The sequence below is a fragment of the Oncorhynchus tshawytscha genome, linkage group LG13 (assembly GCF_018296145.1).
Source record: "Oncorhynchus tshawytscha isolate Ot180627B linkage group LG13, Otsh_v2.0, whole genome shotgun sequence".
In the NCBI taxonomy this organism is placed as follows: Eukaryota; Metazoa; Chordata; class Actinopteri; order Salmoniformes; family Salmonidae; genus Oncorhynchus; species Oncorhynchus tshawytscha.
The window spans coordinates 33,686,743-33,711,647 of NC_056441.1; the positions used below are offsets into that span (position 1 = coordinate 33,686,743).

The 24,905-nt window shown below is 43.3% G+C and overlaps 1 long non-coding RNA gene across 1 annotated transcript; it reads right to left on the minus strand.

Annotated features, from left to right (window-relative positions):
- Positions 1 to 12,381: 12,381 nt before the first annotated feature.
- On the minus strand, positions 12,382 to 13,401 carry LOC121839003. The gene is made up of 4 exons (XR_006078530.1): positions 13,321 to 13,401; positions 13,115 to 13,201; positions 12,701 to 12,805; positions 12,382 to 12,466 (listed from the first exon to the last, which is right to left on the minus strand). It is a non-coding gene; the product is annotated as an uncharacterized LOC121839003 (long non-coding RNA).
- Between the last annotated feature and the right edge of the window lie 11,504 nt (positions 13,402 to 24,905).

Consider the following 24,905-nt stretch of genomic DNA (forward strand, 5'->3'; position numbering starts at 1 on the left):
AAGCAATAAGAATTGGTCGTCTAGAACATCTGGAACAGAGAGTAAAAGGAGGTTTCTGGGGGCGATAAAATAGCATCAAGGTATAATTTACAGACAAAGTTATGGTAGGATGTGAATACAGTGGAGGTAAACCTAGGTATTGAGTGATGAAGAGAGAGATATTGTCTCTAGAAACTTCATTGAAACCAGGAGATGTCATTGCATGTGTGGGTGGTGGAACTAATAGGTTGGATAAGGTATAGTGAGCAGGACTAGAGGCTCTACAGTGAAATAAGCCAATAAACACTAACCAGAACAGCAATGTACAAGGCATATTCACATTAAGGAGAGGCATGCTTAGTCGAGTGATCAAAAGGGTCCAGTGAGTGGAGAGGTTGGTTGGGGGTCACGGCGATTTAGACAGCTAGCCAGGCCATCGGTAGCAAGCTAGCATAGGATGGAGGTCTGTTATTAGCCACCTCTTGCGTTCCGTCAGTAGATTAGTGGGGTTCCGTGTGCTAGAGGGGATTAATCCAAATCACAAAAAAACCACACAAAAAACAATAGATATAGTTATAGAGGCCCAAGAAGAAATAATAATAATAATAATAATAATAAAAATAAATAAATAAATTGTCCGAGTGTCTATTCAGATAGCAGCCGATAAGACAGCTAACGGTTAGCAGGCCGCAGATGGGCGTTCAGGTAACGTCGCGACGGAGGAGCCAGCCGGATAACTCCTTCGGGTAAATAACGTCGGCAGTCCAGTTGTGAAGGCCCGGTGGGGCTCCGCGTAGGCAGTAAAACGGGTCCGGATAGGTGACTGCAGCCCAGGAGTGATTGATGGAACTCTTCAGCTGGCTAGCTCCGGAATAATTGATTTTTGCTCCGGAATCGACGAAAGCCGATAGTCACACGGTGAGCACCTAGCTAGCTGTGAGATCCAGGTAGGAATGTCCAGAGTTAGCGGTTGAAATCCAGGGACATGGAGAGAAAAATTGGTCCGGTATGTTCCGTTGCGAGCCGCGCTGCGCTGCGCTGTACAAAACTGGCGATAGATTTTCGAGCTAAAGGATAGCTGATGACCACAAACCGTGGTTAGATGAATACTAACGATTTGCCAGTAAAGAAGCTAACTAGCTTCTGAACTAGCTTCTGATTAGCTTCTGGATTAGTTTCTGGCTAGCTTCTGGCTAGCTCCTGGCTAGCTTCTGGCTAGTTTCTGGCTAGCTTCTTGGAGTTTCTGGCTAGCTTCTTGGAGGATTACAGATTTAAGGTGAATAATACTTTTTATAAATATAAATTGGTGAGGCGGGTTGCAGGAGAGTGTTTTGAAGATGAGTTTATGGAAAATTTAAAAAATGTATGTGAAAAAGTTGTAAATATATATATATACGGGACACGACAAGACGAGGACAAAAGACGTCTGAACTGCTATGCCATCTTGGAATACAGATAACGGGGACAAATCAGGATTTTGCAGATGTCAGCAGCTATTGAATTTTGATGATGATGATGATGATGTCTGTCAGTATAACAGAAACTATATGGCAGGCAAAAACCTGAGAAAAACAATCCAACCAGGAAGTGGGAAATCTGGGGTTTGTAGTTTTTCAAGTCATTGTCTATCGACTATACAGTGTCCATGGGGCCATATTGCACTTCCTAAGGCTTCCACTAGATGTCAACAGTCTTTGATGCTTCTACTATGAAGGAGGGGGAATGGGAGCTGAATGAGACAGACTGTCACATTCTGACCATTGTTCTTGTGTGTTTTCCTTGTTTTAGTGTTGGTCAGGACGTGAGCTGGGTGGGCATTCTATGTTGTGTGTCTAGTTTGTTTGTTTCTGTGGTTGGCCTGATATGGTTCTCAATCAGAGGCAGGTGTTAGTCATTGTCTCTGATTGTGAACCATATTTAGGTAGCTTGTTTTGTGTTGGGGTTTGTGGGTGATTATTTCCGTGTTTGATTCAACACACAGGACTGTTTTCGGGTTTTCACATTTATTGTTTTGTAAATTTGTAGTGTTTTCTCGGTCTTTGTCTTTATTAAAGATGTTTAACCCTAACCACGCTGCGTTTTGGTCCGCCTCTCCTTCCCAGGAAGAAAGCCGTTACAGAATCACCCACCAACCAAGGACCAAGCGGCGTGGTAACAGACAGCGGCAGCAGCAGCAGCAACAGCAGCAGCAGCAGGAGCAACAGCAGCAGCAGCAAAAGCAGCAGCAGGAGAAGCAACAGAGGCAGCAGCAGCAGCAGCAGCAGCAGTGGGAGAGGCTGCACTATTTGGAAAAATGGACTTGGGAGCTATTCTGCCCAGGGGAATATTGCCGCCCCAAAGCCGAGCTGGAGGCAGCAAAAGCAGAGAGGCGGCATTATGAGGAGCTAGCACGGCAGAGTGGCTGGAAGCCCGAGAGGCAGCCCCAAAAATGTATTGGGGGAGGGGGCACAGGGAGAGTGTGGCAGAGTCAGGAGCCAGACCTGAGCCAACTCCCCCTGTTTACCGTAAGGAGCCATGGATGTTATTGGAGCTATCGGCGAAGCTGAGGGCTGAGTCTGAGAGGGTCGAGGAGTTATTGGACAGAATGGAGGAGAGTGAACGGATGGGAGATGAGGAGACATTCGAGGAGTTGTTAATAGAATTGGGGGTGTGTGAAGAGAGAGAGCAGTTGATTTGGCGTAGTATGCAAGGCATTCTCCCTGAGGTGCCTGTCCCCAGCCCGGTACCACCAGTGCCGGCACCCCGCACCAGGCTGTCTCTCCGTCCCATCAATACAGGTGCTCCCGCCTGTCCGGCGCTACCAGAGTTTCCTCCCCTCAGTCCAGAGGCACCAGAGCCCCTCAGTCCAGAGGCGCCAGAGCCCCTCAGTCCAGAGGCGCCAGAGGCCCTCAGTCAAAAGGCGCCAGAGCCCCTCAGTCAAAAGGCGCCAGCGCCCCTCAGTCCAGAGGTGCCAGAGCCCCTCAGTCGAAAGGCGTCAGAATTCCTCTGTCCAGAGCTGCTAGAGCCTTCCTCCTCTCCAGCGTTGCCGGAGTCTCCAGTTTGCCCAGCGCCGCCTGAGCTGGCCGTCTGCCCAGCGCCGCCTGAGCTGCCCAGCGCCGCCTGAGCTACCCGTCTGCCCAGCGCCGCCTGAGCTGCTCGTCTGCCCAGCGCCGCCTGAGCTGCCCGTCTGTCCAGAGCTGCTAGAGTCTCCCGTCTCTCCAGCGCCGTCAGATTCTCCCTTCTGTCCAGAGCCGCTAGAGTCTCCCGTCTGTCCAGAGCCGCCAGAGCCGCAGGTCAGCATGGAGCCGCCAGTCAGCCAGGATCTGCCAGAGCCGCCAGTCAGCCAGGATCTGCCAGAGTCACCAGTCAGCCAGGATCTGCCAGAGTCGCCAGTCAGCCAGGATCTGCCAGAGTCGCCAGTCAGCCAGGATCGTCGCCAGTCAGCCAGGATCTGCCAGAGTCGCCAGTCAGCCAGGATCTGCCAGAGTCGCCAGTCAGCCAGGATCTGCCAGAGTCGCCAGTCAGCCAGGATCTGCCAGAGTCGCCAGTCAGCCAGGATCGTCGCCAGTCAGCCAGGATCTGCCAGAGTCGCCAGTCAGCCAGGATCTGCCAGAGTCGCCAGTCAGCCAGGATCTGCCAGAGCCGTCAGTCAGCCAGAAGCTGCCAGAGCCGTCAACCAGCCTGAGCTACCTCTCAGTCCTGAGCTACCCCTCAGTCCTGAGCTACCCCTCAGGCCTGAGCTACCCATCAGTCCTGAGCTACCCCTCAGTCCTGAGCTACCTCAGTCCCGAGCTGCCCCTCAGTCCGGAGCTGCCACTCAGTCCAATGGAGTCCTTTGTTAGGGTTCCTAGGCCTAGGTCGGCGGCGAGGGTCGCCACTCAAAGGACGCTAAGGAGGTGGACTAAGACAATGATGGAGTGGGGTCCACGTCCAGCGCCAGAGCCGCCACCGCGGACAGATGCCCACTCAGACCCTCCCCTATAGGTTTAGGTTGTGTGGTCGGAGTCCGCACCTTGGGGGAGGGGGGTACTGTCACGTTCTGACCATAGTTCTTGTGTGTTTTCCTTGTTGCTGGGTGGGCCATCGCTCATCCATATATTTACATGTACATATTCTTATTCATTCCTTTACACTTGTGTGTGTATAAGGTAGTTGTTTTGAAATTGTTAGATTACTTTTTATATATTACTGCACGGTCGGAACTAGAAGCTCAAGCATTTCGCTACACTCGCATTAACATCTGCTAACCATGTGTTTGTGACCAATAAAATGTGCTTTGATTTGATTTGACATGATGTAAAATTAGTTTGAGATTGACAGATAATGTTTAAATGCAAAATACTTTATTTTGTGTTTGGGATCCTCAGCTCAGTTTGGGACCCTTAATCCAGGCTGGACAGGAGGAAGTCAACCTGCATTTCTAGAATCTCCATCACCTGCCACGAGAGCCTCTGTGGGCTTTCATAGATGGACTCATCGAGGTTGAAGATGGAGTCCAACCACGCCTTCATCTGATCCTGAAGACAACAGACACATCATCAACTATTCTTTAATGACCAACTACAAAGAAAAGGATGAAACAAACCATTTCACACAGTTCAGGATACAGAGACAGAGAGAGGGAGAGGGAGAGAGAAATGCACCTTAATGAGGAAGTAGAAGCTCCCAGCAGACTCTGTCCAGGCTCCTCCAGGAGGGCGAATCCTCATCATCACTTCTATGAGCAGATAAAAGAAGCTACCAGGCCTCTGGAGTAGTAACAGGGGACATGAGTGAGTGTCTACAGACCTGGTATGGCTACAGTGTGGATAGGGTAGATACACAACAGGATGTTTACATTATTAGGGTCACTTACAGATGTTGGAAGAGATGTTTTTCCTTCAAGAAGGCTCAGTAGAACAAATTCATAAAATACATCCGTGAAATTGATGTGGTTGATCTGAAGTCAAACAAATAAGATAATTACATATTTTTCATTGACAAGCACTTTAGAAAGTCTCATTGAGTAGATGTTGGATGAACAGATGGTGCCTGCAGCTAACGCTCAAGCTTGCATGTAAACCTACTCCTACAAGAGCCATCTCCAGCTCTAGTCGCTCCCTGTTTGTTGGCTCATTAATGAAGTTCACCAGGATGTCGTAGGCCTGCTGAAACTTCCTCACATCCTCAAAACAAAACAATCATAAAATTCCTTAGAACTTGGATCATAAACTCAAAGATTCAGGTCTGTAATTCAGAGGGCCTCTGATTGTTTGGCTTGTAAGACATTGGAACTTTTCAACTAAACCTTATGAATCACTATTGCCGCAATGTAAGCCACTGGGCAAAGACTGGTTGAATCAACTTTGTTTCCTTGTTATTTCAACAACAAAAAATGTAATGTGTTGATGTTGAATAAACATGGAAAACTGATTGGAATTGAAAAAAGTCATCAAAGTATTTTTTTCACCAAATTTTCACCAAAGTCCAATGACATGGTAGATTTTTTTGATTGAATTCACATTAGTTGACAACTCAACCAAATGTAACTAAAAACGACACGCTGAAATGACATCTGTGCCCAGTGGGAACTATATATCTGGTGTGATGAATGTTGTACAATTATTTGAATGGTTACCTGCTGGTTGAGCTCGGACAGTCCACTCAACACCATCCTCCCAGCGTGGGTGAGGTAATTAAGGGAGGTACTGTCTGAGGATGTCAGAGCCTGTGAGAACAAGACAGTACATTTAGAAATGGTACAGAAATGTACATCAAATGAAATTCAAAAGGTGGTAAACTTTCTCACCTCCATAGCACGTCGGATACCGGCCAACCTCAGAGAGAAGTTGCTTGTCCCTTGGTTTCCAAAGTAACTCCTGTAAATAGATATGTTTAGTAGCAAATGTGCAACATAAGAAGCTAAAGCATACATTAATGCCATGAGATTAAGATATCCTTTTATGTTAGTCTATGTTACAACTGCAGGATTTATAAAAACCATACCAATGTAGGATCTTAATTTGATCACCCGTTTGTTGCTGAGACACTTGTAGTGTATTTTAGTTTTAAAAAGGCTTTTAAAGTTTGTAATTACAGACTTGATTTGCCCTAACGAAAAATCTATCAACCCCTACAAAAATGTCAATTATAATCCACATAATAACAAATATTTAATATGCCAAAAGTGTGCCAAGCTGTTGTCAAGGCAAAGGGTGACTATTTGAAGAATCTCAAACCTAAAATATATTTTGATTCCATGTGTTCTTTCATAGTTTTGATGTCTTCGCTATTATTCTACAACGTAGAAAAGAGTAAAAATAAAGAAAACCCTTGAATCAGTAGGTGTTTGAAAACTTTTGAACAGTAGTGTATATAAAGTGTTTCAACTCTATATCTGAAATGCTAATGGTGTCTTCTTTTTTAAGACTATATCCATGTGTGTGAGATGTATACTTTTGTTTCAAGGTAGATTTGTTTAAGACTACTAAGAAACACTATGTGTGACTGTCACACCCTGACCATAGAGAGCCTTTTTATTCTCTTTTTTGGTTAGGTTGGGGTGTGACTAGGCTGGGTAATCTAGGTTGTTTTTTTCTATGTTGGCCTGGTATGGTTCCCTATCAGAGGCAGCTGTTTATCGTTGTCTCTGATTGGGAATCATATTTAGGCAGCCATTTCCCCTCTGTGTTTTGTGGGATCTTGTTTTTGTGTTGTTGCCTTTGAGCACTCCAGATCGTCACGTTTCGTTTATTCATTATTGTTTTTGTGTGGTTCACTTCAAATAAAAGATGTCGAACCGATTTCACGCTGCGCTTTGGTCCGAGTGTTCTTATGACGATCCTGACAGTGACCCTGATTTAGCCCACTGCAGTAAAAGGTTATTAAGGTCCTACATCTGTATAACTACAATATAGGGGCAGATTATTTCAAAGCAAATGTTTTTACTATAGATTAACACATGAACGCAAACTCACCACAGTTGGGGCACATCTGCAACATTATGTTGCTCCTCCACAAACTCCTAAAACAGACATCACATTAACATCAACTCTGGGCTCCCAAGGCAAGTCAGTTAAGAATTTGTTCCTAGATAAGTAAATAAAATAAATACTAAACTGCATTTCACCTGCAACTGAAGAGGACAAAACATTCAGTGACATCATAACAATACTTTCATCCTGACCTAAAAACTTGACAAACCTGTTGAAACCAAAACACTGTGCTTGGAACACAATGACACTGAGACACACACCTGTACACACAAGTACAAATGTCAGGAAAACAAATAAAAAGGGTTATTGACTGTAGAAAGAGTTTTACCTGAGGAGTGCTGTCAGGGGTCTGGTCCTGGGTGAAGTGGTAAGGTGGAGGTGAAGGGAACGGGGGAGGCGGAGGGGGAGGTGGAGAATCCTGGGGGAACTGCTGAGAGGAGCCAGAGGACGGCTCATGAGGGGTGGTGATAATGTCAGAGGTAGAGAACTGATAGGTCATCATGTCATCCCCCCTCTCCTGGAACCCCTCCACTGTGGTGGAGATATCCACCTGCTGTTTAACAAACAACACCGTCAGCCCAACCACAATGTTGAAAACCCTCAACCAAACACTGAAATAAATCCTACCACAGAGAAACAACGAGGCATACCTGGGCGTCCTCATAATAGGTGAACTCTGACCTCCTCTTGACGAGGCAAGAGTTGAGTCCATGGATCCTTCTACCAAGGAACTAAAAATGAGGATAGAAATTTAAATGTATCATTTCATTTTGTCAACATTTATGGAAATAGGTAAATGGACATTTGCCACTTTCCATTTTCTTTTATGAGTGTTTGACTGTACCTTAATACCAGTCACCTCCTTGTTGGTGAGGACCACCTGGACATTACCCTTTCAAAGAGGCACATGGAAAAATTACATTTCATTCAGGAAATATAAGTAGCCCTATATTTGGTGCATCATTTGACACAAAACAGGTGCATTTGAGATGAAAGATCAGTTGAGAATCTCTCACCCATGGGTCCAGGATTTTTTCCTGAATGATTCTGCTCCACCACAGCTGTTTCTCCACTCCCCTCACTATGCACAGGTGATGCATGTCCTCTTCGTTTTGCTATAAGGAAAAACAGCTTCAGTCTGCACACCTTTCTGTATATTTTAGCTGTAGATTTCTATATCATTTGGCAGGTGATCACCACTGGCAGTGATATAGAGCCCACATGATGTTCGTACAACAACTTTCCTCTAGGTTTCAATTAGGACCAGACATACAAAAGAAACCCCAGAGACAAATGGGAGTTAAAACACACAGGTGTGTTCATAAATATTAAGAATATGTCTGAAGTACCTGCACTCATCCATAACGGATTATCCAGGTATGGAAATGAAACAAACCCCAGTTCCCAACCAGCTGCATCTTCTCAAAGGGAAAACCAGAGTCTTCACTATTTGGCTGCAAAACAAAGACATCCCCTAATTGTAGAGCTTTCTCTGTGATTAATAATAAACAGACCAAGGGATTAAATCCAGACAGGGCTGCTGCCCAACCTCCTCATCCATATACTAAGGAACAAGACAGGATCAATATATGAGTCAGTTTGAATGATTGACTGGTAGCCTATAGGAGTAGAACTAGAAGCACAAGCATTTCGCTACACTCGCATTAACATCTGCTAACCATGTGTTTGTGACCAACAAAATGTGCATTGATGTGATTTGACATGATGTAAAAATAGTTTGAGATTGACAGATCATGTTTAAATGCAAAATACTTTATTTTGTGTTTGGGATCCTCAGCTCAGTTTGGGACCCTTAATCAAGGCTGGACAGGAGGAAGTCAACCTGCATTTCTAGATTCTCCATCACCTGCCACGAGAGCCTTTGTGGGCTTTCATAGATGGACTCATCGAGGTTGAAGATGGAGTCCAACAACGCCTTCATCTGATCCTGACGACAACAGACACATCATCAACAAATAGATAATGACCAGCTACAAAGATAAGGATGACAAACCATCACACACAGTTAGAGAGAGAGAGGATAAATAAATAAATAAATAAATAAATAAATATGCACCTTAATGAGGAGGTAGAAGTTCTCAGCAGACTCTGTCCAGGCTCCTCCAGGAGGGCGAATCCTCATCATCACTTCCATGAGCAGATAAAAGAAGGTACCAGAACTCTGGAGTAGGAACAGGGGACATGAGTGAGTGTCTACAGACCTGGTATGGCTACAGTGTGGATAGGGTAGATAAACAACAGGATGTTTACATTATTAGGGTCACTTACAGATGTTGGAAGAGATGTTTTTCCTTCAAGAAGGCTCAGTAGAACGAATTCATAAAATACATCTGTGAAATTGATGTGGTTGATCTGAAGTCAAACAAATAAGATAATTACATCTTTTTCATTGACAAGCACTTTAGAAAGTCTCATTGAGTAGATGTTGGATGAGCAGATGGTGCCTGCAGCTAACGCTCAAGCTTGCATGTAAACCTACTCCTACAAGAGCCATCTCCAGCTCTAGTCGCTCCCTGTTTGCTGGCTCATTAATGAAGTTCACCAGGATGTCGTAGGCCTGCTGAAACTTCCTCACATCCTCAAAACAAAACAATCATAAAATTCCTTAGAACTTGGATCATAAACTCAAAGATTCAGGTCTGTAATTCAGAGGGCCTCTGATTGTTTGGCTTGTAAGACATTGGAACTTTTCAACTAAACCTTATGAATAACTATTGCCTAAATGTAAGCCACTGGGCAAAGACTGCTTGAATCAACTTTGTTTCCTTGTCATTTCAACAACAAAAAATGTAATGTGATGATGTTGAATAAACATGGAAAACTGATTGTAATTGAAAAAAGTCATCAAAGTATTTTTTTCACCAAACTTTTAACCTAAGTCCAATGACATGGTAGATTTTTTTTGATTGAATTCACATTAGTTGACAACTCAACCAAATGTAACTAAAAACGACATTCTGAAATGACATCTGTGCCTAGTGGGAACTATATATCTGGTCTGATGAATGTTGTACAATTATTTGAACGGTTACCTGCTGGTTGAGCTCGGACAGTCCACTCAACACCATCCTCCCAGCGTGGGTGAGGTAATTAAGGGAGGTACTGTCTGAGGATGTCAGAGCCTGTGAGAACAAGACAGTACATTTAGAAATGGTACAGAAATGTACATCAAATGAAATTCAAAAGGTGGTAAACTTTCTCACCTCCATAGCACGTCGGATACCGGCCAACCTCAGAGAGAAGTTGCTTGTCCCTTGGTTTCCAAAGTAACTCCTGTAAATAGAAATGTTTAGTAGCAAATGTGCAACATAAGAAGCTAAAGCATACATTAATGCCATGAGATTAAGATATCCTTTTATGTTAGCCTATGTTACAACTGCAGGATTTATAAAAACCATACCAATATATGATCTTAATTTGATCACTCGTTTGTTGCTGAGACACTTGTAGTGTATTTTAGTTTTAAAAAGGCTTTTAAAGTTTGTAATTACAGACTTGATTTGCCCTAACGAAAAATCTATCAACCCCTACAAAAATGTAAATTATAATCCACATAATAACAAATATTTAATATGCCAAGAGTGTGCCAAAAGTGTGCAAAGCTGTTGTCAAGGCAAAGGGTGACTATTTGAAGAATCTCAAACCTAAAATATATTTTGATTCCATGTGTTCTTTCATAGTTTTGATGTCTTCGCTATTATTCTACAACGTAGAAAAGAGTAAAAATAAAGAAAACCCTTGAATCAGTAGGTGTTTGAAAACTTTTGAACAGTAGTGTATATAAAGTGTTTCAACTCTATATCTGAAATGCTAATGGTGTCTTCTTTTTTTAAGACTATATCCATGTGTGTGAGATGTATACTTTTGTTTCAAGGTAGATTTGTTTAAGACTACTAAGAAACACTGTGTGTGACTGTCACACCCTGACCATAGAGAGCCTTTTTATTCTCTTTTTGGTTAGGTTGGTGTGTGACTAGGCTGGGTAATCTAGGTTGTTTTTTTCTATGTTGGCCTGGTATGGTTCCCTATCAGAGGCAGCTGTTTATCATTGTCTCTGATTGGGAATCATATTTAGGCAGCCATTTCCCCTCTGTGTTTTATGGGATCTTGTTTTTGTGATGTTGCCTTTGAGCACTAGATCGTCACGTTTCGTTTATTCTTTATTGTTTTTGTGCGGTTCACTTCAAATAAAAGATGTCGAACCGATTTCACGCTGCGCTTTGGTCCAAGTGTTCTTATGACGATCCTGACAGTGACCCTGATTTAGTCCACTGCAGTAAAAGGTTATTAAGGTCCTACATCTGTATAACTACAATATAGGGGCAGATTATTTCAAAGCAAATGTTTTTACTATAGATGAACACATGAAAGCAAACTCACCACAGCTGGGGCACATCTGCAACATTATGTTGCTCCTCCACAAACTCCTAAAACAGACATCACATTAACATCAACTCTGGGCTCCCAAGGTAAGTCAGTTAAGAATTTGTTCCTAGATAAGTAAATAAAATAAATACTAAACTGCATTTCACCTGCAACTGAAGAGGACAAAACATTCAGTGACATCATAACAATACTTTCATCCTGACCTAAAAACTTGACAAACCTGTTGAAACCAAAACACTGTGCTTGGAACACAATGACACTGAGACACACACCTGTACACACAAGTACCAATGTCAGGAAAACAAATAAAAAGGGTTATTGACTGTAGAAAGAGTTTTACCTGAGGAGTGCTGTCAGGGGTCTGGTCCTGGGTGAAGTGGTAAGGTGGAGGGGAAGGGAACGGGGGAGGCGGAGGGGGAGGTGGAGAATCCTGGGGAACTGCTGAGAGGAGCCAGAGGACGGCTCATGAGGGGTGGTGATAATGTCAGAGGTAGAGAACTGATAGGTCATCATGTCATCCCCCCTCTCCTGGAACCCCTCCACTGTGGTGGAGATATCCACCTGCTGTTTAACAAACAACACCGTCAGCCCAACCACAATGTTGAAAACCCCTCAACCAAACACTGAAATAAATCCTACCACAGAGAAACAACGAGGCATACCTGGGCGTCCTCATAATAGGTGAACTCTGACCTCCTCTTGACGAGGCAAGAGTTGAGTCCATGGATCCTTCTACCAAGGAACTAAAAATGAGGATAGAAATGTAAATGTATCATTTCATTTTGTCAACATTTATGGAAATAGGTAAATGGACATTTGCCACTTTCCATTTTCTTTTATGAGTGTTTGACTGTACCTTAATACCAGTCACCTCCTTGTTGGTGAGGACCACCTGGACATTACCCTTTCAAAGAGGCACATGGAAAAATTACATTTAATTCAGGAAATATAAGTAGCCCTATATTTTGTGCATCATTTGACACAAAACAGGTGCATTTGAGATGAAAGATCAGTTGAGAATCTCTCACCCATGGGTCCAGGATTTTTTCCTGAATGACTCTGCTCCACCACAGCTGTTTCTCCACTCCCCTCACAATGCACAGGTGATGCATGTCCTCTTCGTTTTGCTATAAGGAAAAACAGCTTCAGTCTGCACACCTCTCTGTATATTTTAGCTGTAGATTTCTATATCATTTGGCAGGTGATCACCACTGGCAGTGATATAGAGCCCACATGATGTTCGTACAACAACTTTCCTCTAGGTTTCAATTAGGACCAGCCATACAAAAGAAACCCCAGAGACAAATGGGAGTTAAAACACACAGGTGTGTTCATAAATGTTAAGAATATATCTGAAGTACCTGCACTCGTCCATAACGGATTATCCAGGTATGGAAATGAAACGAACCCCAGTTCCCAACCAGCTGCATCTTCTCAAAGGGAAAACCAGAGTCTTCACTATTTGGCTGCAAAACAAAGACATCCCCTAATTGTAGAGCTTTCTCTGTGATTAATAATAAACAGACCAAGGGATTAAATCCAGACAGGGCTGCTGCCCAACCTCCTCATCCATATACTAAGGAAGAAGACAGGATCAATTTATGAGTCAGTTTGAATGATTGACTGGTAGCCTATAGGAGTGACAGACTGGTATATGGAGGATCTCAAAAGGAGGCCACTGCATTATAGATTCTAAAAGGGTTGGCAGTTGAACTACACTGGTCTGTGTTCAAATGTTAAGGAAACATCTGAAGTATCTGCACATGAATGGCTACCTGTTCAGTTTGAGAAGTCAGTTCCTCCCACACCATCCTCCCTACAGGAGTGAAACAGATGAAAATCGGCTGCTCCATCATGAAAATCTGTGAGACAATAAGAAACAGCTTTAAAGACGTCAAAGTATTCATCTACCATAGTGGATACTGAAGGTAATTATCTCTATTAGATCACATGAGCATTGGTTAATTTTCGGCATGGTTACCTGTGTATTTAATACTGACAGCTCTCTCACCAGCGTGTTCCCAGCATGGGTAAAGTAATATGTTGGCTGCAGTTTGACAGGCTATAACAAAAGGGAATATGTTTACAGAAATGCATTTCCATACGTTTTTTTCTTCTTCAGAGAACGTTGTGTTTATGTTTAAGCCCCTAAAGACCAGAGAGTATCAGCATGGATGGACTCACGGCGCTTGAAACCCACTGAGGTCCAGACCAAGAGATTGAAGTCAGACCGGGCTGCTGCTGAACCTCCTCATCCACATACTAAGGAACAAGACAGGATCAATTTAAGAGTCCGTTTGAATGATAGACTGGTAGCCTAAAGGATTGACAGACATATAGGGAGGATAGCAAGTGGTGGCCACTGATTATAGATGCTAAAAGATTTGGCAGTTGAACTACACAGGTCTGTGTTCTAAGGTTGAGGAAACATCTGAGGTACCTGCATATGAATGGCTACCTGTTCAGTTTGAGAAGACAGTTCCTCCCACACCAACCTCCCTACAGGAGTGAAACAGATGAAAATAGGCTGCTCCATCATGAAAATCTGTGTGAAAATGAGGGAAAGGACAACAAAGTATTTCACGACCATAGTGGATACTGAAGGTAATCATGCCTATTAGAAAAGATGATCTTTGTCCAATAATCTGCATGGTTACCTGTGTGTTTAACACTGCCAGCTCTTTCACTATCATCCTCCCAGCAAGGGTAAGGTAATAAGTCAGCTGCAGTTGTAAAAAATATGGAATATGTTTACAGAAATATATTCTTATATTGTTCTTCAGAAAACGTCATGTTTGTGTTTAAGTTACATAAACCAGTCTATAGAACAGAGTGAAGACAAGAGAGTATCAGTACTGTTGGACTTACAGAGCTGGGAACCCACAGAGGTCCAGACCAAGGGACTAAAGCCAGACAGGGACGCTGCCCAACCTCCTCATCCACAAACTAAGGAATAAATCAGGATCCATTTTCAAGTCAGTAAAATTACAGTTTGAATGCCAGATTATTATTGAACAAGTCCTGATAATGAAGCAGTATTGTTATAGCCTGGGTGCCAGGTGGTTTCAGCTCTCTAACAACTCCTTATGGGATTGTCATGCAAATATAATTTTGCCACGATGGAATTGGCAAGAGAGCAGAAACCGACCGGTACCCAGACTATTGATAGGCCTACAGTATTCTTACCTGAACAAGGACTGGGTCCTCCTGGTCCAGGGTGGGATCATGATCTTTATGAATAAACAATAAAGAATTATTTTCTCTAAGTTGAAGAAATACTACAAGACACCAAACATCTGTCCATGTAGTTAGGCTGATCTTATAATTGAATTGTGTTTATATTGGTATGATATCACATTGTATTTATGTGTCTGCATAATGTTCCAATATCTTCAATTAAACCTAAAGAAAATATTTGGTTTCAGAGGAGCATGTTCGTTTGTTGTTGTTAATAGTGGAATTACTAGCTGCTACTACTATTACTATCATGTCAACGAATCAGTCCTAAATGGCACCCTATTCCCTATTTATAGCACTACTATTAACCAGAGCCTTTTGACCATATAACTATGGGCCCTCGTAAAAAAAAAAATAGGGAATAGGGTATAGGGTGCCATTTTAGACGACGCCTGAATATAGTTTCAGTCCGGACTATATACAGCATGTCAAAAAGTAAGGAGGACCACGGAACACGGAAATGCCTTCATTTGTATGTCATGTTCAAGGGAAACAATGTTTAAAAACTTTCCATTGAACATTCCATGCAAAAAAATGCATTATATTAATTATATGAAGAGTGCCTTGGTCCTCCTTTCTTTTTGACGGCCAATTTACCCCTTTTACCAAAGAGCACCTTCTGTCTACCAAAAGCTACTATTGTGTACCTTAGCAGCGCTTCCCTTCCTCCTTTTTTTCTACACGTTTATACAGTCAGTATTGCTATTTAGACATTGTAAAATATGTAAATGTACCCTCTTCAACCGTGACAACACGGTCCACGATCTCCACCGTGGCGGGTTCATCCTCACCGACACCGTAATATTTGTTATAAAAGTAGACTGCCGAACTTGTCCCGATCACCAGGCCAGCTGCACACAGAAGCGGCCGCTCGCGGAGCAATCTCAGCGTGGTCGCTTTCAAAAAGCTACTGAACGTAGGTCTACTCATTATCGCCCTTCATACTGCAGTGTTTTGACCGAGTTCAAGACCATATGACACTTTCTTAGAATTAAAGGGTTTTATAGGGAACCATTAATACGTCAAATTATTCCATTCGGAATGGTTGGCAATGTCACAATCGGAGGAACATGTTTACCAAACTGATTAAAAAACACTCAACAGTGACATCAATTAAAATGCATTTTGAGGATGATTTGGGAGTTTATAAAATTGAGAACCATGGTTTAGGGAGCAGTGGGATTAGAGCAGTTTAACAAATACATATGGCTCTAACTCGAAGTAGAAAAAGGGGCTGCGCCACAATGCATAATACGCTCTCCATGGTTCTGAAAAGGAACGTTCTTTCCTGCATTCATCATCTCCCTGTTCAAGGTCGAGCCCACTCACTGAACCACTCTCACGTTCACATTCAATGTGTCAAAGCATTCAACTTCCACGTGTGGGACTAAAACATAATTCAAATTCAAATTAAGATCCTAAATCTGTATCAAAACATCATGTGTAGAGGGGAGGGGATTGTGGCAGATTTCACAGGTAATCAGCCTTTGTAGGTCTGAATATGAAGAAGAGATAGTTCAAAGGGGATGACCCGAAAATATGGACTTGTGGAACTGTCCATGAAAAAATGAGGTGCAAAAACTACATTTAGAGGCTGAGTCATTGTGTAAAAGCCAAGTTTACTCATTTGAAGTTCATCCAAACATTGACAATGCAACTGGGTGTCCATAGGCATGATCTCACCCAAGGTAATAGATACAGTATGCATAGTGAAAGAATAAGTTAGCATTGCTACTGCCTTCTTGAGACTTGAAGTGCGGTCTACCCCTATGCCTAAACCAGTCACTTGATGTTGAAAATCATTAAGCATCAGCCAATCCAAGCAGCCAAACATCTCCCATGTCCATGTCTAGCACAGTCCACGAATAATTGACTGCTTGTTGTTTTTGGCATTACTTCACATTTAATTGTCCAATATATTTTGTTTAAGATTTGATTTCTACTTTGAACACTTGGAAACACGTTTCTCCGGAAGGATGCCAACACAGAAGGTCACGTTGCAAATTGAAATTGTCAGCCTTCGTGTTTGAGCTTCTCGGACAGCTAACTATTAGCTCTGTCAGCTTTAACTTACATTGACCCACCTGGAAATTTGATCTTCACTGTTTGAAGGAGTGTGTCATCTGAAAGTTTGAGGCCAAGCCATTTTGAGCCATAGAAAGACAGTTACAGCATACAGGGCACTGGTAGCCAACTTCTTCTATTTCATTTTAATGTCTCCTACTTATGGCTGTTTCACACAGGAAGTAAGACTCTTCCATAAAAAGGTGCCACACATTTTGAAACAAAACAGCCAGACTTGTGATGCAGGTCAGGTTTCATGTCTTTCAAGGAATAACACATGAGAGAGCTGTGCAAATGCACTTCAACATTTTAACTGTGCAAATTTATTGGCAAATTAGTGATCAAAATGTTAATCATGAGGTAAAAGACTCGTCTTACTGAGCTGCTTTTATACTGTGTGGTGTTTATTTGTATTTTTTATTTCACCTTTATTTAACCAGGTAGGCTAGTTGAGAACAAGTTCTCATTTACAGCTGCGACTTGGCCAAGATAAAGCAAAGCAGTGTGACACAGACAACAACACATAGTTACAGATGGAATAAATAATAAACAAGCCAATAACACAATAAACAAGTCAATGACACAGTAAAAAAAAAGTCTATATACAGTGTGTGCAAAAGGCATGAGGAGGTAGGCAATAAATAGGCCATAGTAGTGAAGAATTACACTTGAGGCTCCTGAGGTTGAAGAGGCGCTGTTGCGCCTTCTTCACCACACTGTCTGTGTGGACCATATCAGTTTGTCCGTGATGTGTACGCCGAGGAACATAAAACTTTCCACCATCTCCACTAGTGTCCCATCGATGTGGATAGAGGGGTGCTCCCTCTGCTGTTTCCTGAAGTCCACGATCATCTCCGTTGTTTTGTTGATGTTGAGTGTGAGGTTATTTTCCTGACACCACTCTCCGAAGGCCCTCACCTCCTCCCTGTAGGCCGTCTCGACGTTGTTGGTAATCAAGCCTACCACTGTAGTGTCATCTGCAAACTTGATGATTGAGTTGGAGGCGTGCATGGCCACGCAGTCATGGGTGAACAGGGAGTACAGGAGAGGGCTGAGAACGCACCCTTGTGGCAGTGGTGAGGATTAGCGGGGTGAATATGTTGCTTCCTACCCTCACCACCTTGGGGTGGCCTGTCAGAAAGTCCAGGACCCAGTTGCACAGGGCGGGGTCGAGACCCAGGGTCTAAAGCTTAATGACGAGTTTGGAGGGTACAATGGTGTAAATGCTGAGCTGTAATCGTTGAACTGCGTTCTTGCATAGATATTCCTTGTCCAGATGGGTTAGGGCAGTGTGATTGTGATTGCGTCTTCTGTGGACCTATTGGGGCTGTAAGCAAATTGGAGTGGGTCTAAGGCATCAGGTAGGGGGGAGGTGATATGATCCTTGACTAGTCTCTCGAAGCACTTCATGATGACGGAAGTGATGGTCATCACTACGGGGCGATGGTCGTTTAGCTCAGTTACCTTAGCTTTCTTGGGAACAGGGACAGTGGTGGCCCTCTTGAAGCATGTGGGAACAGCAGACTGGGATAAGGATTGATTGAATATGTCCGTAAACACACCAGCCAGCTGGTCTGCACATGCTCTGAGGATGCGGCTGGGGATGCCGTCTGGGCCTGCAGCCTTGCGAGGGTTAACACGTTTAAATGTTTTACTCACGTTGGCTGCAGCGAATGAGAGCCCGCAATCAGAAGAGGAGCAAATAAATTGATGCGGTATTTGTAACCTTTGCCATGCAAAACAGGCAGTTACTGATGGGTGCGGAAAATGACAATGATTTGCAAACCCAGAAGCGTAACCATTAGACATGCAAACTTGAAGGAATACGAAAGCGAGTTTCCAGAGTGATTTCCCACATACAGTCTTTGACCTAGTTAACAGTCTGATGGCCTTGAGATAGAAGTTGTTTTTCAATCTCTCGGTCTCAGCTTTGATGCACCTCTACTGACCTCGCCTTCTGGACGACAGCGGGGTGAACAGGCAGTGGCTCGGATGGTTGTTGTCCTTGATGATCTTTTTGGCCTTCCTGTGACATCGGGTGATGTAGGTGTCCTGGAGGGCAGGTAGTTTGCCCCCGGTGATGCGTTGTACAGACCTCACGGTTGCATGCGGAGCAGTTGCCCTACCAGGCGGTGATACAGCCCGACAGGATGCTCTCGATTGTGCGTCTGTAAAAGTTTGTGAGTGTTTTCGGTGACAAGACAAATTTCTTCAGCCTCCTGAGGTTGAAGAGGCGCTGTTGCGCCTTCTTCACCACGCTGTCTATGTGGGTGGACCATTTCAGTTTGTCAGTGATGTGTACCCCAAGGAACATAAAACGTTCCACATTCTCCACTTCTGTCCCGTCGATGTGGATAGGGGGGTGCTCCCTCTGCTGTTTCCTGAAGTCCACGATCATCTCCCTTGTTTTGTTGACGTTGAGTGTGAGGCTATTGCCCTGACACCACTCTTCGAGGGCCCTCACCTCCTCCCTTTAGGCCATCTTGTAGTTGTTGGTAATCAAGCCGACCACTGTAGTGTCATCTGCAAACTTGATGATTGGGTTGGAGGCGTGCATGGCCACGCAGTCATGGGTGAACAGGGAGTACAGGAGAGGTCTGAGAACGCACCCTTTTGGGGCCCCAGTGTTGAGGATCAGCGGAGTGGAGATGTTGTATCCTACCGACACCACCTGGGGGAGGCCCGTCAGAAAGTCCAGGACCCAGTTGCACAGGGCGGGGTCTCGAGCTTGATGACGAGTTTGGAGGGTACCATGATGTTAAATGCTGAGCTGTCATTGAATAACAGCGTTCTTACATAGGTATTCCTCTTGTCCAGATGAGTTAGGGCAGTGTGCAGTGTGATTGTGATTGCGTCTGTGGTCCTATTGGGGCGGTAATCAAATTGGAGTGGGTCTCGGGTGTCAGGTAGGGTGGAGGTGATATGATCCTTGACTAGTCTCTCGAAGCACTTCATGATGACCGAAGTGAGTGCTACGGGGGGATAGTCGTTTAGCTCAGTTACCTTAGCTTTCTTGGGAAGAGGAAAAATGGTGGCCCTCTTGAAGTATGTGGGAACAGCAGACTGAGATAGGGATTGATTGAATATGTCCGTAAACACACCAGCCAGCTGGTCTGCGTATGCTTTGAGGACGCGGCTAGGGATGCCGTTTGGGCAGGCAGCCTAGCGAGGGTTAACACATTTAAATGTTTTACTCACGTTGGCTGCGGTGAAGCAGAGCACACAGGTTTTGGCATTATATTGTCCTCAAAGCGAGCAAAGACGTTTTTTAATTTGTCTGGGAGCAATACATCGGTGTCCGCGATGGGGCTGGTTTTCTTTTTGTAATCCGTGATTGACTGTAGACCCTGCCACATACAACTCGTGTCTGAGCCGTTGAATTGCAACTCTACATTGTCTCTATACTGAAGCTTAGCTTGTTTAATTTCCTTGCGGAGGGAATAGCTAAACTGTTTATATTCGGTCATGTTTCTGTTCGCCTTGCCATGATTAAATGCAGCGGTTCGCGCATTCAGTTTTGCATGAAAGCTGCCATCAATCCACGGTTTCTGGTTGGGGAAGGTTTTAATAGTCGCCGTGGGTACAACATCACTGATGCACTTGCTATTAAACTCGCTCACCGAATCAGCGTATACATCAACGCTGTTGACTGAGGCTATCCGGAACATATCCCAGTCCACGTGATTGAAGCAATCTTGAAGCGTGGAATCAGATTGGTCAGACCAGCGTTGAACAGACCTGAGCCCAGGCATTTCCTGTTTTAGGTTCTGTCTATAGGCTGGGAGCAACAAACTGGAGTCGTGGTCAGATTTGCCGAAAGGAGGGCGAGGGAGGGCTTTGTAAGCGTCGCAGAATTTAGAGTAGCAATGATCCAGAATGCTGCCAGCACGGGTCACGCATTCGATATGCTGATAAAATTTAGGGAGCATTGTTTTCAGATTAGCTTTGTTAAAATCCCCAGCTGCAATAAATACAGCCTCAAGATATGTGGTTTCCAGTGTACATAGATAAACCCAAAAAGTTACACCTGACATGGGGTTAAGCTTACAGCTGACTTGGGGTTAAGCAGCCTACACATTTCTGTACTGAATGAAATACTGTATTACTACTACTTTTTAAAAAACATATCTACATTTATTTCCCAAACACAATTCAACCTGTTAGATTCTGGGTTAAACTTGGAACATTGTTATAATCAGCAGTTAATGGTTATCTGTAGGAGCCAGATGGCTTTGGAATGTGTAGGGGAGACGGGTGGAGATCTTAGAACCTAACAATGTCACTGACGGAGAGAGGATAATGTATAATGTTTACATTATGTCAGGATATGTTACTGTTAGCCATCAGGGATCTTATGGGAGGGATCCTCTGGGAGGAGAAGACACAGTCTGGTATCAATCACCATGACACCCTTGAGTAGGGGAGGAGTAAGAACTATGGGGTAGAGGTCAGGTCAGATGAAGTGAGGAAGAACAGATATCACTAAGGTTATGTCAAGCAACAGAGATGCATTGGCTGTTTAGATGTGGAGGAGGAGACTCATCCTAGGAGAAAGGGTTAAATATCAGTGCTTGTTTGAAATGTCGTTGTCTGAATGCAGCTGTATTGACCCTTTGGGAGGAATTAAACTTGGTTAAGCTTTTCTAGTGTCCGTTGAGTTATTTACTCTGAGATTGAGAACCTAACAAACCCAGTCACAATCACTTTTTTTGTAATTTAATAATTTTATGCATCTTCTAACACAGCTTTAACACCTAACAAACACATCTATTTTATTATTTATTTATTTACCCCTTTTACTCCCCAATTTCATGATATCCAATGTCCAGTCTTGTCCGATCACTGCTACTCCCCTACGGACTCGGGAGAGGTGAAGGTCGAGAGCCATGCATCCTCTGAAACACGAACCCGCCTAGCTTCTTGACACACTGCTCGCATAACCGGAAGCCAGCAGCACCAATATGTTGGAGGAAACACCGTACAGCTGGCGACTGAAGCCAGCGTGCATGCACCCGGCCACCACAAGGAGTCGCTAGAGCGCGATGGGACAAGGACATCACAGCCGGCCAAACTCTCCCCTAACCCAGATGACGCTGGGCCAATTGTGCGCCACCTCATGGACCTCCCGGTCAAGGCCGTCTGTGACACAGCCCGGGATCGAGCCCAGATCTGAAATCATTCATTTTGTGTATGGTTTCCTCGAAATGAAGGTGGCTCAACTTACCCCTTTGGCTCAAATTACCCCACTCTCCCTTATGCAGATTTTGAATAAATATGGGGTTCAAATCATCATTGGTCATCTGAGTTTTGATACAAGCCTCTGCTCTGCTTCAAACAAGAGGAATTAAGTTATCATTATATCTAATGGGTGTTGGAAGAATAATTCTGTCCTGAGTGAGTAGGGGTCCCACCACACAAGAAGTAGATTATTTTAGGACTTTTATTGTAGCCTTCTATAATATTAATACAGTTGTCTATGTAATAATACTGATTGTATATTCATCAGATTTGAAAGAAGCAACATGAATTTCTGGTCAACTACAAGAGCCAGTCAGTAACCCTCCTGCAGGTGCAATAAGACCTCTAGCCCATTAGAGGACAGCATTGATTTATTTTTCACTGTTATTTCTACTAATAGGATAAGCTGTTACATTAATGGCACATACTGTAACTGGATTGACAAGTTCATCAATGTCAAGAACAATGTCTGCATATCTAGTCTCACAATGCAAGCAGGTGATACATGCTCGCCTCCTTTCCTGCCTGTTTCCTTCTGTGTATAAAACGTTGTGGTCTGAAGTTGAACAAAACAGATGACTCATAATAAGCCATCAAGAATGATAGATATAGACTATATGTTGGCCTGTAAGTCCTTTCATTTTAGATATTCACTTTTAAATGGTGTACATCTAAGACCGTTATAGGAGATATATAGCTTGTAAAGGGGTAGGGAACACCATTAGAGTTTAATTGCTTTAGGATTCTATTTCTCTTGTGGAAAGTGTTATGGTTCATGGCCAATTATTGCCTCATTCTTCTCCCATTGCACAACACACACTAAGTACTACTGCTGAAATACTACAAACTTGTTTATAACATGTTGTTTACACATACTCTTGCACTGATATCCCCACAACCCCATTGTGCGATCTTAACACACTCATAAAATAGCAAATAGAATCTTTGTAGTCAATAGCAAAGCTTTTTCTGGTTCTGACCTTATCTCCTAAAGTGGTTCATCTGTGAAACAGCACAGTTAAAAATATATGCCAAATAGAAATCAAACTGGATGGACATCAGAAATAGATGAGAGAGGTTGAGGGTAGAGGAAGGACAGGACTAAAATCAAACAAAATATAACTATTGTAAAGTAGTATATAGTATGTATAACCTGGAAGTAGAAGCCTAAGCGTTGTTGTTCGCTAGTTTACTCCAATTAGGGAGGGGTGGTAGGGTTAGAAAGTAATAAAGGAAAAAAATATATATATATATGAGTTTGTGTGTATGTATATGTTTGTAGTTGAAGTCAGAAGTTTACATAAACTTAGGTTGGAGTCATTAAAACTCCACTCCACAAAATTCTTGTTAACAAACTACAGTTTTGGCAAGTCGGTTAGGACATCTACTTTGTGCATGACACAAGTCATTTTTCCAACAATAGTTTACATAGAGGTTATTTCACTTATAATTCACTGAATCACAATTCCAGTGGGTCAGAAGTTTACATACACTAAGTTGACTGTGCCTTTAAACAGCTTGGAAAATTCCAGAAAATTACGTCATGGCTTTAGAAGCTTCTGATAGGCTAATTTACATCATTTGAGTCATGTACCTGTGTATTTCAAGGTCTACCTTTAAACTCAGTGCCTCTTTGCTTGACCTTATGGGAAAATCAAAAGAAATCAGCCAAGACCTCAGAAAACTATTATAGACCTCCACAAGTCTGGTTCATTCTTGGGAGCAATTTCCAATCGCCTGAAGGTACCACGTTCATCTGTACAAACAATAGTACAAGTATAAACACCATGGGACCACGCAGCCGTCATACCACTCAGGAAGGAGACGCATTCTGTCTCCTAGAGATTAATGTACTTTGGTGTGAAAAGTGCAAATCAATCCCAGAACAACAGCAAACAACCGTGGGAAGATGCTGGAGGAAACAGGTACAAAAGTATCTATATCCACAGTAAAAATTAGTCCTATATCGACAATAACCTGAAAGGCCGCTCAGCAAAGAATTTGCCACTGCTCCAAAACCGCCATAGAAGCCAGACTACGGTTTGCAACTGCACATGGGGACACAGATCGTACTTTCTGGAGAACTGACCTCTGGTCTGATAAAGCAAAAATAGAACTGTTTGGCTATAATGACCATTGTTATGTTTGGAGGTAAAAAGTGGAGGCTTGCACGCCGAAGAATGCCATCCCAACCGTGAAGCACGGGGGGGAAGCGTCATGTTGTGGGGGTGCTTTGCTGGGACTGGTGCACTTTGCTGTGGAGGGACTGGTGCACTTCACAAAATAGATGGCATCATGAGGTAAGGAACATGTTGTGGATATTTTGAAGCAACATCTCAAGACATCAGTCAGGAAGTTAAAGCTTGGTCGCAAATGGGTCTTCCAAATGGACAATGACCCCAAGCATACTTCCAAAGTTGTGGTAAAATGGCTTAAGGACAACAAAGTCAAGCTATTGGAGTGGCCATCACAAAGCCCTGACCTCAGTCCTATAGAACATTTGTGGGCAGAACTGAAAAAGCGTGTGTGAGCAAGGAGGCCTTACAACCTGTGTCACGCCTTGACCATAGAGAGCAGTTTATTCTCTATGTTGGTTGGGGTGTGATAGTGACTAGGGTGGGTCATCTAGGAGATTAATGGTTTATGTTGGCCTGGTATGGTTCCCAATCAGAGACAGCTGTTTATCGTTGTCTCTGATTGGGGATCATATTTAGGTAGCCATTTTCCCCATTGTGATTTGTTGGATCTTGTCTTCACGTTTCGTTTGTGCTTTATTGTTTTTGTTTGGTGAATTTCGATTTATTAAAATTTTGTGGAACTCTACGCACGCTGCGCCTTGGTCCAATCATTATAACGAACGTGACAACCTGACTCAGTTACACCAGCTCTGTCAGGACGAATGGGCCAAAATTCACCCAACTTATTGTGGGAAGCTTGTGGAAGGCTCCCTGAAACGTTTGACCCAAGTTAAACCATTTAAAGGCAATGCTACCAAATACTAATTGAGTGTATGTAAACTTCTGACCC